The 16,366-nt window shown below is 42.0% G+C and overlaps 1 protein-coding gene across 3 annotated transcripts in view; it reads left to right on the top strand.

The window, feature by feature from the left end:
* The window catches only part of TIAM2 (TIAM Rac1 associated GEF 2), a 226,953-nt gene that overhangs the window by 94,498 nt on the left and 116,089 nt on the right, over positions 1–16,366 (top strand). The gene's annotated exons all lie outside the window — the stretch shown is intronic.

Here is a 16,366-nt window from a genome sequence, read left to right as displayed (position 1 = left end):
TTTATGAAACTTTCTCTGCTTCTTAAAAGAGCCTGAGAAAAACTGGCTGCAACCGACGTCTTGGCAAAGGTAAGGTTATAAATGTTTCTTTTTCCCCTTCTGGAGTTGAGACTTAATTTTCTCTGTGAGGTATAAATGTTTCTTGAAATGCTCCTGTTGGCAATATTTCATGGTGCGCTGACTTTTCTTTGTTTTACATTATTTTGTACTTCTGCTGCACATGTTGATGTGCATGAGGGAATATTCCCTTTAAATCCGAGTGTCTATATGCTTTCAAACGCCTGTTGGTGATTCATTACACAGTTCCCCACCCCATTGTACTGATTAATTCTCCAAAAGCTGATGTATATATTGTATGGATTGATTTTTCCTGATATCTCAAGAAAGTACCATTTCTCAGTCTGATCATGTTAAAGCATTAATGACTTTTCCCTTATCTTTACCAGTTAATTCTTTCAGAGCACAAAGGGAAATTAAAATGTGGCCGAGATCGTGTTTTATAGTTTCCTGGTTATTATGTAACTTCATCAGGGCTTCGTTTTAAGCTGAGTGAGCTACTTGGTTTAAGAGTTTCTTTTCAAACTTGTAATTTGATGTTCACTGTTTATTAACGTTTGTCCTTAACTTTTGTCTTGAGCTTTCTGAAAAAGAAACGGATTCCCGTGTAATCTGTATGTGTGTGTGTGTGGGGGGGGGTTACCTTGTTTAAGTAGAATGATTGATTCATGTCGTAATGCCTAGAAGCTGCTCATTCATCAGGCGTTTTCTGAACACTGAGTTTATCAGCAGCGATTGAAAAACCCTGGCTTGGCGTGGTACTTCCTCCGCTTTACGTTAATTTGGCCGAGCATGTAATTCTCAGAAAATTGGTAGGTGGAGGGACAGAAATAGGAAGCTTTATTGAAGTCATTGTGACTTGGAAAAGTATTTATAGAATTTCTGGAAAGTCAGGGAACTGCTGAACAGCTGCTAGAGATTTTCCTAACACATTTAAGCATTTCCTTGCGGCCCTCCGTCACATTTAGTGATTCTGAAGTCTTATACTCACTTTCAGTATAACGAGGTTATGAGTTATTTTAGGGGGGCAGTGTGTGTTCCTTTTCAATGTGTGTCTTCTCTGTGGGTAAATTGTGCATCATCAAATCCTCCCATTCCTTTACAGAAAGGTCTTTTAGGAATGGAGGAATGGTGAGTGTTAGCCAGGTGGGTTAGAATTAATAGAAGCACTGGTAACATTTTATTTATTACTTTTCTTTTGAATCTAGAAAGTGCTGCTCTGAAAGAGCTTAGAAAGTGCTGCTCTGAAAGAGCTGGCCACCATTTAGAGCAGGGACGGAGCAAGCCCTGCCTGTCTTCTTCTCTAGTCGGATTAATACTTGTCAACTACTTTGATTTTTACCAGGGCTTGTAGATAGAAACTGAAGTCTGTTGAAGAAACTTATGACTCCAATTCAGACTGTGAATAGTGTTTTGAATCCAAATAGATAACACCTTTCTTTCAATATTTTAGTGCAGAGGGAGTGACTTGCAAAGCTCTCTCCTTAGAGCAGGCCTGTTCAAGGATGCCTGGAAACTCGAGATAAGAGGGAGGCTCCTTGCCAAGAGATAATCCTCAAGTGGGCCCTCACTTAACCACTAAGTAAAACAGATGATTCTGTCTTGGTGGTCTAAGATTGTGTTTGAGAAGAGACATATTCCCTTTTCAGAGATTTAAAGTTAGTGCAGCGTCTCTGCAACCTCTTCCTGCCATAGAAATTGACTGGATGTGGGAGGAACACAGAGGGCAGCCTAAAGGGAAAGCTTGCGCTCCTTAAATATCCGATGGGACGCTTTCCTATGTCTGTAGGTGCCTCCAGTGAGATTCATTTGTGAGATTCATGTACATGCAGATAATAAACTGGGTTAGTGAGACCCCTCAGCTCAACTGTGAGATTAAAAAAAATAATTTCCTCTTTATGGAGCATTCAGAACAAGGTCTTTTTGGACATTAAAAAAAATTTTTAAGAGCCAGCCCTGCTGGCCCAGCTGTTAAAGTTCAGCGCACTCCGGTTTGGCAGCCCGGGTTCGGTTCCCGGGCGTGGAACCACACCACTCGTCTGTCAGTAGCCATGCTGTGGCAGCAGCTCACATAGAAGAACCAGAAAAACTTACAACTATACTCAGCTATGTGCTGGGGCTTTGGGGGGAAAAAGGAAGAAAAAAGGAGGAAATTGGCAACAGATGTTAGCTTAGGGCAAATCTTCCCTAGCAAAAAAAAAAAAAAAAATTAAGTGATAATCTGCATTTCTCATTTGAGATTAATTGTACCTTACTTAAGGGCCAAGGTAAAGACGGCTTTACTAGAAGGACTAAAATAATAAATAAATAAGGGTATGGAATTGAAAAATATAGCAACAATATTAAGACAGGGCAAGGTAATAATAATAGTAGTAGATAAACCTGAATTTCTGACCATTGACACACAAAAGTAGTAAACATCATGTTTATAATAGTTTGAATTCTAATAATGGTGGGTTGAATGTCTTTTTATTACTCAGTCCTATCTAAAATAGGCTTATAAATGGTTAGAGGCTTTATCATCAGTGTCTCAGGAATATATTGGACACTCTGTTGTCAGCTATTTATAGTCCATAGTATTGTTGAGCTGAGAACAATTTTCAAATGAGAAAAGTGAAAAATCATAGAACGCACATGGCTCATCCAAAGTCACTGAGATGGTTAATTGCTGAGCTGGGACGAGATACCAGCAGTCATGTTAGTCAGTCTTTTCTGTACATTACCTGTTTCTTTAATTGGAATTACTTTGTATATCCTGATATATCTTTGTAAATTTATAGACAGAGGCATGACTATATATACATATATATGTATATACACATACATACACATCTGTCTGTTTCCCTCCTTCCCTCTCTCCCTTCCTTCCTTCCTTCTTTCTTTCATCTACTTACCTACCTACTTACCAAACCAGATGGACTTAAAGCTCTAGTCAGAGACAAGACAAAGACTTGTTTTTCTTGTATCCTAGCGAAGTTCAAAGCCGTCCCTCAGTGGTGGCCATCATTCCCATTGACTATTGCTAGAGAGAATCGTAGGCACACATGTGTTACTCTAACTTATGGGGATAAAACAGCTTCGATTAGACTTCGTCTGCCAATCTCTTCCTATTTCAGCCTTAGATTCAGACTTTTTTTCACAATCCCATTCCAAGAGAAGGCTGTTTGGGTTTTGTTAGTTCTGGGCCTGACAAGAGAGGCTATGGAAGGGAACAGAAAGACAGCAGATGGGTTTATCATTAGTGCCAAGGTAAGGAAAGGCATTTTTGGAAAAATAAACTTCACATATAAAGTGATAGGCTAGGTTATCATTTCACTCTAGGAAAGGGGTGTGGCAGGTGCTACAGATAGTCAGGAAGAAGTTGATCCAGGGCGTTCCTAGGACTAAAATAAAGGCTTAAAAATCCTGGGTATCTTTAGGACAACATTGGAAAGCGAAAATAATCCTTATCCTGTTTTTGTAGTTGACCATGACACATCTCTAGTTGCAGAATTGTTAGAGTAGGGTTTCTTAAATGGAGATGGGAAGAAGGAGTAAAGAGATATGGAGTGGACAGGCTGGCAACGACAAAGCTCAAAATCCAAGTGATTAAAGCTGATTAAAAGAAACTCTGAGTGGAGAGAATGAAAATAGACTTGTTTTCAAGTCGTCTGGAGCCACTCCTGGAAGGTGGAGTGACAAGTGAAAGGAAGCATTATACACAGACAGTCATAAACTGGGAAAACCCGTGATATTAAGAGGCAGTAGAGAGTGAAGAGCTTCTTGAAAAGTGTACGTAAATTCATGGAATACACACACACACACACACGTGTGTATATGTATCCATGTATGTATATATATTTCATTGAAAATTCATAGGATGATCACAAATGAATCAAAAACCACCAGACAAGTTAAATATAAAACAGCAACAATAAAAACCAGGAAGGGGCTGGCCCTGTGGCCTAGTGGTTAAGTTCGGTGCCTTCTGCTTTGGCGGCCCAGGTTCGCTTCCCAGGTGCGGACCTACACCAGGCGTCGGCGGCCATGCTGTGACAGCGACCCACATACAAAATAGAGGAAGATTGGCACAGATGTTAGCTCAGGGCGAATCCTCCTTAGCAAAAAAAAAAAAAAAAACAAAAGCAAAACCTAGGAAATAACTGGAACCTAGCAAAACCCTTCACTTATCGTCTTTTTTTCACGTGATATAGAAAAAAATAATGAAAATTAAAGACGTAGCAATAAGCAGTTTACCAAAGAGTTTCTCATTGGAGTTAATGCTCTTTTGTCCTGGCACCCTACTATATCTATATAAAGTTAGTTGTTCTCAAATGTTTTTTCTGAAATTTCTCTAATAGTAGAGGATGGTGCTTTTGGGCCAATTCCTCCTCTTGTGCATGAGAGTCCTTCCCCTTTGGCTACTCAAGGATAACATTTAAGCCATTACCCCTCTCTCTACTGCCCCATCAGATTTTTGTCTCCAATCATTCCCATTTGCATGCTGGGATTTCTCCTAAATATACACACACACAACAACCACCGCCTTTTTTTGGATTCTTCTAGCCTTCTCGCTACTATCTAATTCCTCTGTTCCCCTTTATAAAAGCTCCTTGAGCAAGTTGTCTCTATTCATCATCTTCAATTTCGTTGACCTCATCCTCAAACTCACTCCATCCCAGCTTTCTCCACCCCCGACCCGCTCTGGTCAAGTTCATGGATCACCTCCACGTTTCGAAGTCCAGGGCTCAGTTCTCAGTCCTTGTTTGCACTCCCAGAAGCATTTGACACTTGCTCACAGTCTGCTCCCTGAAATGCCTTTTTTTGATTGGTTTTAAGGGCAACGTATTTTCTTGGTTTCCTCTTAATTTGATTCCCTGACTGCTCCTTCGGTTCCTTGTGTGTTTCTCGTTATTTCCTTGACCTCTTCATGTTGGGGTGCCCCAGGGCCTCTTCTCTTCTCATTGTTTACTTATTTCCTTGGAGACCTCATCCAGTGTATGTTTTAAATACCATCTTCATAGAGATAAGTAGCAAATTTGTACTCAAGCCCACCTCTGGCCTGAACTCCAGGTTCCTGCATCCAACTGTCAGCTCAACGTTGCCACTTCAGTGTCAACAGATGGCTCCAACCTAACAAATTCAAAACCCATCTCCTTGTCTTCATCCCAAGCCTGCTGTACTCTGCCCTCCTCATTCTTCCAGAAGGAAATGGTGTTTCCTTGACCTGTCACTGCTCACTCCCATCCACCTGGGAATCCTGTTGGCTCTCACTTGAATTGTATCCAGACTCACCCCACTCCCTACCACTCCCATCAAGTTCAAACCACATCATCTCTCACCTGAGTTACCCCAGTTTCCACTTTGCTGCCCACAGTCCAGTACACAGGGCAGCCACGGTGTCCTTTTGAAATATGCCCCATGATGAGCCTTCTCTAGTCCCAACCCTCTAATCATGACTTTGAATCTCAACATGAAAACCAGTGTCCTTAAAATGTTCCTTTGGGCCATACTCTTCTGGCTCCCTGTCCCCTCTCTGACCCCTTCCTCTCCCGTCACACTGGGCTTCTGCCCGTTCCACCTCTGGGCCTTTGCACTGTCTGTCCTCTGCTCCGAATGCTCTTTCCCCAGAGTCCACATGGTCTCTCCTCCGGCAAGTCCTTGCTTAGATGTCACTGTCCAGTGAGGCCTTCCTCTACTCCCCTTCCTAAAATGACAGCTCCCCTCCCCCTCATTGCCACATATGTCCCTCTTCCTCTATTTTTTTGCTGAAGTACTTATCACCTTCTAATGTATAATTGACTTATTTTCTTGTTTATTATTCATCTCTCTCCACTATAATATAAGCTCCATGAGTGCAGAGGTTTTTTTTTTTTTTTTTTTTTTGGTCTATTTATTGCTGTATCCCCAGAGTCTGGAACAGTGTCTAGCATGGAATATGATTCAGTAAACACTCACTGCCTTAATCAGCGATAGTTTATCCTACCCAGGATGCCTGATGATGTAGCTGAAGCAACCTACTGTAAATGCTGAATGTCGTTGACCTCCTATATTTTATCTTAAAAATGTAAATATTATATTTTACTTCCTGATATGTTTCCTTATTATGGAAGCAATTTTTTAATTACTTAGCATTAGATGAAATTGAACCTTCAGGAAGATGCCCCTTGGTTATTCTGTGGTCTTGAGTACCCCCCCACCTCCCCACATGCACTTGGTCTCGGCTACCATGCCCCACACCCACAGCCTTTGGGAAACATATTCTAAGTTATAAGCGATATTTAGGATAATGACTGGGAAGCTTAAACTGTCAAGAAAACAAAATGCTCCTTTGTGCAATGTTCTTCATAAAGCAGTAGAAGAGAATAACTATATTAACCTGAAAGCTCCGTAGTTAACTTAAAATTTCATTTTATCCTCACGTCGCCATTGCCAGTGGTGGAAGCCTCTGCTACCTGGAGAAAGGATACCTCTAGAGAAAGACTTTGTCGAGGCTTTATTTATGAAAGGGCCATAGAAGACAACCGTTCTTCTAAAAAGGAGCCTGAAAGTGAAATTATACTTTTTTTTTTGTAGAAATACTTCATTTATTTATTATGTTTTTTGGTGAGGAAGATTGTCTCTGAGCTAACATCCGTGCCTGTCTTCCTCTACTTTGTGTATGGGACGCTGCCACAGCATGGCTTGATGAGCGGTGTGTAGGTCTGTGCCTCAGATCCGAACCTGCAAACCCTGGGCTGCTGAAGCAGAGCATGCGCACTTAACCACTATGCCACCGGGCCAGCCCCCCGAAATTGTACTTTTTTTTTCTTTTTCAGTGAGGAATATTAGCCCTGAGCTAACATCTGTTGCCAATCCTCCTCTTTTTGCTGAGGAACATTGGCCCTGGGCTAACATCCGTGCCCATCTTCCTCTACTTTGTATGTGGGATGCTGCCACAGCATGGCTTGATAAGCGGTGCGTAGGTCTGCACCCGGGATACGAACCTGAAAACCCCAGGCCGCCGAAGTGAAGCACGTGAACTTAACCACTATGCCACTATGCCACCGGGCCGGCCTCCTGAAATTGTACTTTTTATTTTTATTATTTTTTTTTATATTTATTTTTCCCCCAAAGCCCCAGTAGATAGTTGTATGTCATAGCTGCACATCCTTCTAGTTGCTGTATGTGGGACATGGCCTCAGCATGGCCAGAGAAGCGGTGCGTCGGTGCGCGCCTGGGATCCGAACCCCGGCCGCCAGCAGCGGAGCGTGCACACTTAACCGCTAAGCCACGGGGCCGACCCTGAAATTGTACTTTTTAAAAAAAATATGGAATAATTTCAGATTAAAAAGTACAAAAAAATTTAAAATTATTTTGATGTAATGCATATGATTTAAAAAAAGATTAAAAAAATTTCGGGGGGCCGGCCCAGTGGTATAGTGGGTAAGTTTTAGCGCTCCGCTTCACCAGCCTGGGGTTCACAGGTTCGAATCCCAGGCGTGCACCGATGCATCATTTATCAAGCCATGCTGTGGTGGCGTCCCATATAGAAAAAAAATGGAGGAAGATGGGCCCAGATGTTACCTGAGGGCCAATCTTCTGTAGCGAAAAAGAGGAAGATTGTCAACAGATGTTCGCTTAGGGCCGAGCTTCCTCAGCAAAAAAAAAAATTTGATTGGATTCCTACCTTTGCCTCTTAGTGAATTTAGTCAAATTATTTCATCTCTGAAGACTATAAAACAGGGATGATTCTGCAATCTATTGGGGTAGCCCTGGCGCACAGTAGCCCAGGGCATGTTAAACCTTTCCCCTCCTTCCATGCGTCTGTCTACTTTAGGTATCAAAAAATTTTAAAGTCCTGTAAATTATGAAATTTAAACGATACCTACTAATACTATTCATTTTTTTCTGGAAGTTTCTGTAAAGTTGCTAGCTAAAATCTCATCAGATGTGTTGTGAATAATCATAGGACTTAAGGAAAAGTTCAGCAATGATGGGTTTAATTTTACCTGCAGGCCCAAGAGCAATTTCTATTTTAGCCTTAAGACATAGACTGATAGAAATGAACTTTCAAATCAGGCTACAAGCTGAGTTGCAGTAGAGTAGTTACACATTTATGAGGGGGAGGAAAACACCTATTTAAATGAGGGGAAAAAATGTGTGGTTTGAGCCTGTTCATTTTTTGACTTAAATGGGCCAGTGTATAATGAAGAAATATTTTGCCAAGAATAACTTGGTACAATTATCATGGTATATTTTGGTCATAGAACGTGATTGAGGTTCAGGAGTCCCATGTCTGCTTCTGATTTACGGAAGTGTGTGCCTTCCATTTAGGCCTCCGAGTCCATGGGAAGCCATGTGGTTACAGCCTGGGAGTCTAATGCATGGTCGTCTGTTTCAGGTTTGGTGTGAAGCTTGGGAAGTGCCTACCCATGCTGAAACTTGCTTTTTGTGGAATGGCTCCTGTTTATAAAAGTTAAAAAAGAGAGGTTATTTAAAAGTCATGCTAACAATTTTGAATCTCGTGTTCATAAAAGTTACAAAAGAGAGTTATTTAAAAGTCATGCTCACCATTTTGAATCTTGCGAATCTTTGGTTCTGTCAGTTACCGGCGCAGTACAAGGTCTATACAAACCAAGATGTTACCAAATTGTGGATGGGACTTGAAGTGGACGTGGAAGAAAAGGCAGAGAGGGACTGAACATTTGATATATTTAAAAAAAGAAACCCATGCTAGAAAGAGTGGATGAAAATGTATGAAATGCATTTTGATTATTTCTAAAAGAAAAAAATTTTTATCTTTACCAGCATTATTTTATTTTAGACTATATTCTATAATTTTGCTTGAAAAGGTGATTTAAAAAAAAAATCCCTGGGCTGGCCCCGTGGCTTAGCGGTTAAGTGCGCGCGCTCCACTGCTGGCGGCCCGGGTTCGGATCCCGGGTGCGCACCGACGCACCGCTTCTCCAGCCATGCTGAGGCTGCGTCCCACATACAGCAACTAGAAGGATGTGCAACTATGACATACAACTATCTACTGGGGCTTTGGGGGAAAAATAAATAAAATTAAAAAAAAAAAAATCCCTGAAATATTTTCAGTTTCTGTGATGGCTCAGATGTAGCTGGGCCTCTCAACTCACTGACATTCCAGAAACATACCAGTAATATTTGTAGGATTGTTCGTCTCACCACCTCTCTCGTAAACTCAGTGCCGTTGAAGTTCTCGTAAACTCGCTTATTGAGTCTACAAACGTTTCGTGTTCATCATCGCTCCCGCACCCTGCACAAGTGGGTAAGCCCCTTTGGGGAAGGGATCAGATCATATATCCCTTTTGTTTTCCTCGTGGTGCCCAGAACACAGGTAGATATATAGGAGGGTCTCCAAAAATTCATGTTGAGTTGGTGACTGGAACTCATGTTTTACTTCAGTTCCCCAAGTTTCTGCCAACACTAAGAATATTTTCCTCCTTGGCCAATGCTGCCTCCCACACTGATCTTTGAGCTGTTGACTACTGTGGACTCCTTCCCAGACGGTATCCCAGAGTGTCCCTAGGAGATGGTTCACACTGTGGGGCTTCGGGGGACAGTGAAGTGGGGGAGGGCGAGAGAGGTGGTGGGCAAATGATGGTCAAAGTCTCCCCAGCCTCCCTTCCCTCACTCTGCCTTTTCCCTCTTACCTCCTCCTCCTCATCTCTCTAGACGCTTGTGCTCAGACTCTGCCCTTATCACCTTTCCTGAACAAGCTGGGGTTTTTCTCCTTTAGTTCACTCGTTGATTCAGTCATTTATGGATTCAGCCTGTGGTTATGGAGCGCCCTTGTCTTTGGACATGCTATTTTCTGTTCCTCGGAATGTCCTTCTTTCCTTTCTACATCTAGTACAATCCCACGCATCCTTCAAGACTCAATTCTTTGGTTAACTTCTTTATGGGATCATTTTTAACTTTCCTAGGAAGAATTTGAATGTCCGATGAAAGTTTCTCCTTAGTTGTAGAACGCAAAGTGGTGAGGACCATGGGCCTAACTTATGGTGCCCAGAAGTGCACATTAGTGATGGATAGTCCTTTTCTTATCTCACTCTTCCTATCTCTAGCAGAAGTGTTTGCCTTGGACAGTGATTTTTCAAATGTTTTAAGACTCTCTAGACCTTGGTTGTCCTTGGGTCTTACTCGAATGGATGTGCCATTCTGACAAAACTGTCACTTGTGGTTTTATAAGTCATTGTTTTTCAACTCTTTTTGACTCTTACTCAAGAAGATATAATTTTACTTAACCCAGTATTCAGGTAAACATACAAGCACACACAAGAATTTAGTGTCATAAAACAATTTTTGCCCTTACTGGGATATACACCTCTATTTTCTGTTCTATTATATTCTCTGCTCTGCTCTATTTCTATTCTATTCTGTCCTATCCTATCCTATCCTATCCTATCCTATCCTATCCTATCCTATCCTAACCTATCCATTTAAAAATACTGGTATCAAGTCATTAAATGAATTTCGTGACCCAACAATGGGTCATGACCCATAATTCAACAAACACTTCTATAATCAGTGCTGCAGATGTTAGAATTTTTTATAAAATGGGTGTGAGTCCTGAGACTCTGCTTGTGATAAATTGGCTTACTAAGGTGATGAACTGTGCAAAAAGCTGGGCTATTGTCTCTGTGGAATTTATTACTTTTCTTGCCTGTTGAATACCAGCCATGCCTGTCGACTAAGATCCTGTTCCGAGGCATTCCTGGCCGCAGATTGGTTTATCCGTTCATTCATCTGTTAATATGCATTTGGAAGGAGTCCTGCTGAATTGAAACAGACCCAATGGGGCGCCACAAAGGATGCTTAGCTTTTGAGGCCCTTAGCAGCATTCTGCTTTCTGTCCACTTTATTTGTAAGGATTACTCTTCCTAAGCACTATTCCTGTGGAGACCAGATGTTCCTTTCACCTGCCTCTTTATACAAATTGGGTTCAAGTCTTCTTATGATTCGTAATGAGCTCCTTCAAGTCTTGGTATTTGATTCATGTATTCTGAGTGTAGTTCATTGATGCAAGATGAGAGAAGCAGGTTCAGGCAAAATTTGTAGTTTGTCAGTAAGTTTGGATGCTTGACAGAGTTGAATGCTTTAGTTTTAGATTTTTAGGCATATTTGTTCTTGTGTTTTACTGTTTTTAATGAGACAGGCAATAAAACTTTCAGGTAGGGTTTCTCAGCCTCGACACTACTGACATATGAGGCCAAATAATTATTTGTTGCGGAGGCAGTCCTGTGCATTATAGGATGTTTAGCGGCACCCCTGAAATCTACCTGCTAGGTGCCAATAGCATGACGCCAGCTGTGACAGTGGAAGATGTCTCCAGATATTGCCAGATGTCCCCTGGGGAACAAAATCGCTGTGACTGAGAATGACTGTGGGTTATATTCTTACATTACATCTAACATGAGTATCTAATAGTACAAGTACGTGGCTGATATCATTGTTTTTGTTGACACTTGACAAATGTCTGATAAATTAGGTAGTTTTATATGCTCTAATAATTTGGCAAATCAATCAAAATCAGACAAGTGCTAACAATGGAACTTGGAAAATTCCAAGCATAATAATTAATGCAATAATTAATGGTTAATAAAATATCTGAAACAGCAGACTGTTATAATAAGGTTTGATATCATAGTACACAACATTAAATTTATAACTAAAAATTAATAATAGTACTGTGTATTTGTGTTGCATTTCACAGTTTTTTAGGTGGATTCACATGTATTTCCACACTTGATTCTCAGTCTGTGAGGTAGGTAGAGCAAATATTTTTGTCCTCAACTTGCAAATGGGGAAAATGAGATTCAGAAAGTGTAAGTAATTTGCCTAAAGACTCACAACCTATTTAAGAGATGGAAACAGGTCTTAAACCCAAGTTCTCTGATACAAACCAGACTAGGATTCTGAGATTTGTCTCCCTAATGATTGAAGCTCTCTTCAACCTCCCACCCCCACCCTCCCAAATAGAGGGAACCAAGTAGATATTGTTATGGTTAATGATGGTTAGCCCTGTTCTTATCTTCTTCTTAGCTCTTATCCCTATCTGAAATATTTGCTCTGGACAATGAGGAGGCTCCTATTTCAGTATAAAGATCTCTCTAGAATTATGTGAGAAGCCGTGTTGGTATCTCATGTTGGCAGAACTTGAGCTTCCCCTAACTGCCTTGCCCAGCCACAAATCTGCTTTTGTGCAGTGTCCCCCCTCCTCCGCTGCTCGCCGTCACCAGTCAGCCCCCTGGCCCCCTCACGGCACCATCTGCCCACCAGGGGTTGCCTCTTGTTCCCCTGTAGTTGCATCTGGGCAGCCGGCTCGGGGCCAGAGACAAAGCAGAATTGGAAGGTTTTAGTTTCCTTTGCTATAAACTCTACGCTACATGGAAGTGGAGACTTTGGGAATCCGACACATCAGTTCCAGCCCAAGCTCAAGACAAATGAGGAAAAGGTAAATCTTGAATTTCCCCCCGAAAGATGTTTTGCAGTGGGATTCAGTCGATCACGTGGCTGCTGGGATCGTGATGACGTATTTGTGAAATTACTCCACATTGCTGGGCAGTTCTGGGGTGGTTAATTGATCACAATTTAAAAAAAAAAACCACTTCCATTATTGTTTGTGATTTTAGCTTAAAAAGTGACATAATATTTTCATATGAATGGGGATTGGAAGGGGATGCCGAAAATGAAAAACAGGAATTTTTTTTTAGATTCATGAGATTGTGGTCAATTTTTAAAAATTCTAATATTATTATAATTATCCAATAAATAAAAAATAATTGTAAAAACTGTATATACAGCATACAATATTTGCTAAGTACACAGAGTCTTAACACCATATCATTTATTCCAGAGGGACTTCACTTAAATTACATCTTGGTCAGCTGGGGGTCTATTGCATATTAGTATACCTAATACGTATTATTGCAGGCTAGTATCCCTAAGGTGTATATTCTTTCTGTTTAAAGACACTGGGGGCTTCTAACTGTTTTTTTTCCTTTTTCAAAAGTTCACAGGAAATCTGTTGTTTCACTATTTTCATCCTCCTTTCTATTAACAAAAAAAAATTTTAACCAAAATAGCATAAAATTCCCTTAGTAAAGGATTCAGTGGGTCAGAGGCGCTAAAAATCTGACCTATTTATTCTCTTGCTTCCGGACAAAAATCACAGCTGAAGTGTGGCAGAGAAGTATCTGTTCAATTTGCCAAAATCACAGCTGAAGTGTGGCAGAGAAGTATCTGTTCAATTTGCCAAACTCCTCGGGGATACAGTTTCATAGTTGTCCTCAGCGATTACCCTTGCTGTCAATAAATTCCTTGTAAATATTGGATACATTCTTCGCTACAGTTGAAGGCTGTTTTCCTGCTGCAGGATTGATGGGGGACGTGGAACAGCTGGTCAGCATTACCCGCATGTGACAGCGCACATGGTTGTCCACCTCTGTCATCTCCGTGTTGCTTTTCTCTGGCCAGGATAATGTTAATTATCGAGACGTTTCTCTGTGGGTTTAGACATGAATCTTTCAGCCGGACCCAGTTGGGAAGGATTCCTGTTCTTAGTCTGTGCCCCAATCAACCTTCTAAGTTGCTTTCGTTCAATTCAGCAGGTGTTGACTGAATGTTATGGGAGCCCCAAAGGTGCAGTCCTTGAGTGTCCTTGTAAAGGATGGTGCCTCGTGAAGGACTGTGTCGAGGGCTATGTTTTTTGAAATATAACATGAAATAAAAAATTAAGCTATTTAATTTCAACAGTAGGAAGACGAGTTTAGGTGAGAATCGGCTGCTGGGGGCTGGCCCCGTGGCTTAGCAGTTGAGCGTGTGCGCTCTGCTACTGGCGGCCCGGGTTCGGATCCTGGGCACACACCGACGCACCGCTTCTCCGGCCATGCTGAGGCCACGTCCCACATACAGCAACTAGAAGGATGTGCAGCTATGACATACAGCTATCTACTGGGGCTTTGGGGAAGAAAAGGAGGAGGGTTGGCAATAGATGTTAGCTCAGAGCCGGTCTTCCTCAGCAAAAAGAGGAGGATTAGCATGGATGTTGGCAGGGCTTATCTTCCTTACAAAAAAATAAAAAATAAATAAATAAAACTGTTAAAAAAAAAAAAAGAATCGGCTGCTGGGCCATAAGCTTCCAACCCAGAGCCCTTCTGTGGTTTTGAACCCAGCCTTTGTGTCCCTGAGCGGATGACACAGTGGGCCTCTCAATACTGCATTGTGCCCTGGTGTCGGGGACTGGACTCTGTGCTGTGTGCGCTCGTCTTCAGGCGCATGACCCTCAGATGAGAAGGGCCTGACAGAGAGGGGTGGCTGCTGAGTGAGCCACCCAGGAGCCTGTCACCTTTGGGGTCATCACTGGACCTTGGTCTTGATGAAAGTGACAGACACCAAGGCTCACACCGGGATCGGCTCCCTGTGAGAGGTCCCAGTGGCAGCAGCCGGTGGCTTCTGTGGCCACTTCTGGTTGCCTACGTTAAAAAGTGTAGCTGAGGAAAGACTGACAACTCAGGTTTTGAACTTGGGAGAGGTGGGGTTCTTGTGGTCCAGCTCTGGTGTCAGAGATGTCAGGGGGCCAACTCAACCAGTGGCTATTCCGTCTTGTAGAGGTTTGTGAGGGGCCGGCTCCGTGGCTTAGCGGTTAAGTGCGTGCGCTCCACTACTGGCGGCCCAGGTTCGGATCCCGGGCGCGCACCCATGCGCTGCTTCTCTGGCCATGCTGAGGCCGCGTCCCACATACAGCAACTAGAAGGATGTGCAACTATGACATACAACTATCTACTGGGGCTTTGGGGGGAAAAAAATAAATAAATAGTGGTTTGTGAGAGCCGCCCACTAAAAGGTAAGTGGTCAGTAACATAGCAGGTACATTTCAGACCTCGTTAATTAGATGCTGGTCTCAGTCTTAATAGACTCAAATGAGCTAGTAGATCTCCTGCTGATGCTGAAGTGGGAAATCTTTTTGACTTTTTTTTTTCCAATTTAAAATGGGTGCATAGATATTGGAGGCCGACTTGTGTCTTTGGCCTTACTGGAGAAACTTCAGTCCTGCCAGTGCTTCCTTAACTTTAAAAGTCACTCTTGAACCCTCTAAAGAAGCTATGCAAATGGCCAAAAAGTCATGAAAAGATGCTCAACATCACTAATTGTTAGGGAAATGCAAATCAAAACTACAATAAGGTATCATCTCATACCTGTAGGATGGCCACTATAAAAAAAAAACAGAAGATAACAAACGTTGGTAAGGTTGAAGAGAAATTGGAACCCTGTGCACAGTTGGTGGGAATGTAAAATGGTATAGCTGCTATGGAAAACAGTATGGTGGTTCCTCAGAAAGATAAAAATAGAATTACCATATGATCCAGCAATTCCACTTCTGGGTATATACCCCCCAAAATTGAAAGCAGGGAGATATTTGTGGGTACCTATGTTCACAGCAGCATTATTCACAGTAGCCAAGAGGTGGAAAGTAATCTAAGTATTGACAGACGAATGGATAAACAAAATGTTGTATGTCCACACAATGGAATATTATTCAGCCTTAAATAGGAAGGAAATTCTGACACATGCTACAACACGATTGAACATTGAAGACATAATCCCAGTCACAACAAGACAGATGCTGTGTTATTCTACCTTCATGGGGTACCTAGAGTAGTCCAGTTCATGGAGACAGAAAGTTGAACAGTGGTTGCCAGGGGCTGGGGAGATGGGGGAGAGAGGGATGGGGAGTTGTTGTTTAATGAGTATAGAGCCTTAGTTTAGCAAGATCAAGAGTTCTGGAGATTGATTGCATAACAATGCAAATGTACTTTACACTACTAACAGTACACTTTAAAATGGTTAAGATGATAACTGTTATGTGGTATGTATTTTACAATTACAAACAAATTTTTTTTTTAAAAAAAGAGGAAAAAAGTCACCATCGAACCCTCACTGCCCTGTTCTCTGTGTCTGCAGAGAAAATAAAGGCTTTGTGTCCCTGCCGTGAGCACTGCCAGATGGCAGCCCCCTCAGCCTGTCGTCTTCCTCCAAGGGTGGGCCTCCTGCCCCCACTCCTCGGGCAGCAAGGCCCAAACCTCCACTTGAGAAAAACTTTTAATCTCATGTATGGGGTCAACCTCTATGACATAAGTTATTTTAGCCAAGGACTGTTTCACTGGCATTCTACGTTTTGGGTTCTGTTTTTACTGCTTAGTCAAATGAGAACGATGAGCCGTTTTTGTCGTGTCACGATGATTCTCCTGGAATCTTCTCAGTGTGGCTGGTCTGAGAGTTATTTTCCTAGTAGTGGCGACAGATGAGCCATGACTCATTC

This window comes from Diceros bicornis, chromosome 39 (genome assembly GCF_020826845.1).
Source record: "Diceros bicornis minor isolate mBicDic1 chromosome 39, mDicBic1.mat.cur, whole genome shotgun sequence".
Classification (NCBI taxonomy): domain Eukaryota; kingdom Metazoa; phylum Chordata; class Mammalia; order Perissodactyla; family Rhinocerotidae; genus Diceros; species Diceros bicornis.
The sequence above is the reverse complement of the archived record's forward strand: the minus strand, read 5'-3'. Positions and strand labels throughout refer to the sequence as shown.